Raw genomic sequence first — 4,206 nt, forward strand, 5'->3', positions numbered from 1 at the left:
AACCTCAGTCCAAAAGAATTTAGACATGGCTTTACAGCCAGCCAGGCTTCAACATACTTCATGAAACACTAGAATTCATTCTTAAAAATTCTGAAGAAAAATATATTTTTGAAAACATTTTTATTTTTCGAAAACAAAAGAAAAATTTCTCAAAGATTTTTGAAAAATTTTTGAAAATAAAACAAAAAGAAAATTACCTAATCTGAGCAACAGGATGAACCGTCAGTTGTCCAAACTCGAACAATCCCCGGCAACGGCACCAAAAACTTGGTGCACGAAATTGTGATCCCTGGTAATGGCTCCAAAAACTTGGTGCTCTAATCTTAATTCATAATTTGTCACAACTTCGATACAACTAACCAGCAAGTGCACTGGGTCGTCCAAGTAATAAACCTTACGTGAGTAAGGATCGATCCCACGGAGATTGTTGGTATGAAGCAAGCTATGGTCACCTTGTAAATCTTAGTCAGGCGGATATAAAATAGTTATGGAGTTTTCGAAAATATATAATAGAATAAGGATAGAAATACTTATGTAAATCATTGGTGAGAATTTCAGATAAGCGCATGGAGATACAATCGTTCCTCTGAACCTCTGCTTTCTTGCTATCTTCATCCAATCAGTCTTACTCCTTTCTATGGCTGGCTTTATGTAAGGGCATCACCGTTGTCAATGGCTACATCCCATCCTCTTGTGAAAATGGTCCAAATGCTCTGTCACAGCACGACTAATCATCTGAGGTTCTCGATCATACTGGAATAGGATTCACCCTCCTTTTGCGTCTGTCACTACGCCCAGCAATCGCGAGTTTGAAGTTCGTCACAGTCATTCAATCCCAGAGTCCTACTCGGAATACCACAGACAAGGTTTAGACTTTCCGGACTCTCATGAATGCCGCCATCAATCTAGCTTATACCACGAAGATTCTGATTAAGAGATCCAAGAGATAATCATTCAATCGAAGGTAGAACGGAAGTGGTTGTCAAGCACGCGTTCATAGGGAATGATGATGATTGTCACGTTCATCACATTCAGGTTGAAGTGTGAATGAATATCTTAGAAGCGGAATAAGTTGAATTGAATAGAAAAACAGTAGTACTTTGCATTAATCTTTGAGGAACAGCAGAGCTCCACACCTTAATCTATGGAGTGTAGAAACTCTACCGTTGAAAATACATAAGTGATAATGGAGTTCATTGATCTCGGCCCCAGAGGGAAACCGGAGTAACCAAGACTACTATGATCCGAAGATAGAACTCAGGATGTCTAATACAATAGTAAAAAGTCCTATTTATACTAAACTAGTTACTAGGGTTTACAGAAGTAAGTAATTGATGCATAAATCCACTTCCGGGGCCCACTTGGAGTGTGCTTGGGCTGAGCTTGAAGTCTACACGTGGAGAGGTCATTCTTGGAGTTGAACGCCAGCTTTTGTGCTAGTTTGGGCGTTGAACTCCACTTTGCAACTTGTTTCTGGCGTTGAACGCCAGAATTGGGCAGAGAGCTGGCGTTGAACGCCAGTTTGTGTCATCTAAAATCGGGCAAAGTATGGACTATTATATATTTCTGGAAAGCCCTGGATGTCTACTTTCCAACGCAATTGGAAGCGCGCCATTTTGAGTTCTGTAGCTCCAGAAAATCCACTTTGAGTGCAGGGAGGTCAGAATCCAACAGCATCAGCAGTCCTTCTTCAACCTCTGAATCTGATTTTTGCTCAGGTCCCTCAATTTCAGCCAGAAAATACCTGAAATTACAGAAAAACACACAAACTCATAGTAAAGTCCAGAAATGTGAATTTAACATAAAAACTAATGAAAACATTCCTAAAAGTAACTAGATTCTACTAAAAACATACTAAAAACAATGCCAAAAAGCGTATAAATTATCCGCTCATTAGCACATCAAGTAACTGCTCTTCTTGTTGAGAAGTAAGTTCCCTTGCAATGATAACTGGAAACTTCTGCTCATCTTCAAGATAAGCATATTTGAGATGTGGAGGGAGGGGTTTCAATTCTAACTTCTGATCATGGGCAAGCTCTGGATTATCTGGAGCTTGTGAAAATGACGAAGTGCCCTCATTGTCAGTTAAGAGGGTCCCCACACTTGGACCTTGTCCAGTGTGCCTCTCTTCTAACTCTTCCTTGTGAACTTCAGCTACACTTTCATTTATGACATCACACTGAAAGATAGAACGATCTTCTGGAGGGTTGTCAATGACTCCATTCAGATTGAAGATTACTATGCGGCTATCTATTTCAAAGGAGTATGTTCCCGAAAAAGCATCCAATTTGAATTTTGATGTCTTCAGGAATGGTCTTCCAAGTAGGATTGATGATGGCTTATCTGAATCATTATGGGGCATCTCCAAGATATAAAAATCAGTGGGAAATGTAAGCCCTTTAATGTTCACCAAAACATCTTCAGCAACTCCAGCCACTGTAATAATGCTTTTATCTGCTAACACAAAACGAGCTGCCGACCTTTTTAAGGGAGGGAGCCTCAATATATCATATATAGACAAAGGCATTATACTAACACATGCTCCTAAATCACACATGCAATCATAAATTACTACACCACCAATAGTACAGCTAACTATACAAGGACCTGGATCACTACATTTTTCAGGTAATCCTCCCATTAAAGCAGATATGGAACTACCTAAAGGAATAGTTTCTAATTCATTAATTTTGTCTTTATGAATACACAAATCTTTTAGAAACTTTGCATATTTAGGTACTTGCTGAATACCATCAAAAAGAGGAACAGTTACCTCGACCTTTTTGAATATTTCTACCATTTTAGGATCGGGTTCCAGCTGCTTCCTGGGCTTCCTTGCAAGTTGTGGAAATGGAATAGGAGTAGTGTTTTCTGTAGTGTCTGCGCCTTTTGGTGCTTCCTTTTGTGGTTGAGCTATTTCTTCTTCAGCTATGTCCTGTATGTCCTCTTCCTCCTCAACATCTTCTATTTCTACCACCTCTTCAGCTGAGGCGTGTTCTGGTGGGCTTGGTTCCTCCTGGTTCCTCTTCTGCAGAGTGGTTCCGGACCTTAGGGTGATGGCATTAATGCCTCCTTTTGGATTGGGTAATGGTTGAGAGGGGATTCTAGTGGAGCTTGAAGGTTGGTTACTGGAATTTTACGTTGCTCCAATATGTGAGACAAGAGCTTGCAAAGTAGAGGTCAGACCATTCAGACTGGCATTAATACTATTCATGATGTTATTTTCCATGGTCTGTTGTCTTCGCTCAAAAGATTGTAGTAACTCTTCATTAGGAGATGAAGAAGAATGAGTGAATTGAGAGGTCTGCTGTTGATTGTGCTGTGGTCCTTGGTTTTGCCTCAGGTGAGGTGCTCTGTAAGGTTGATTCTGCTGTCTGTTGTTGTTATTATTCCACCTCTGATTTTTCTGATTATCTCTACCTCCTCTGTTATTGTTGTCCCTCCAATTCTGGTTAGAATTGTCCTGCCATCCATGGTTATTATTTCCACTTTGATTGTACCCTTGGTTGGGGCGGTCATAGAAGTTATGAGTGGATGCCACCATGTTGTCTTCTTGTTGGAGCTGCGGGCATTCATCAGTATAATGGCTATAATTAGCACAGATTCCACAAACTCTCTGTGGGACTAGTTATTAGTTTTGCTGTGGTGGAGGAGATTGAGCTTGTTGAGCTTGTTGTTGATTCAATTGCATCTGCTTCAGCAAGTTGGTCATCTCACATATACTCTGAGCTAGAGCCGCAGTCTCTCTGTTAGAGGATACTTCTGCAACGGCTTTTGAACGGCCTTGCTTTTGCCTGTGGTTCCTAGTAGATTCAGCTAAATCACTGATCAATTGCCATGCTTCATTAGTGGTCTTGTACTTCTTCATAGACCCATTGCTGGCACTTTCCAATGTGGTCTTATCTTGGGGCCTCATACCCTGTGTGATATAGCTGAGTAGGGGTGTAATCGGTTCGGTTTGGTTCAGTTTTGGACCGAAAACCAACCGAACCGACCTGATCGGTTGTATGTTGATATCAACCATTCGGTTGACTGCTTTCTGGACAACCGAACCGAACCAAACCGAACCAAAAGCGGTTTGGTTCGGTCAGTTTTTTCGGTTTTTTTATACCTAATAAACAGAATTTAAAATATCATAAAATAAAGTTTAAAACCTTCAATAAACTAGAATAACAAGAGTATATCACATCCAAATCCAATACAAAT

The sequence above is a fragment of the Arachis hypogaea genome, chromosome 11, assembly GCF_003086295.3.
Source record: "Arachis hypogaea cultivar Tifrunner chromosome 11, arahy.Tifrunner.gnm2.J5K5, whole genome shotgun sequence".
In the NCBI taxonomy this organism is placed as follows: domain Eukaryota; kingdom Viridiplantae; phylum Streptophyta; class Magnoliopsida; order Fabales; family Fabaceae; genus Arachis; species Arachis hypogaea.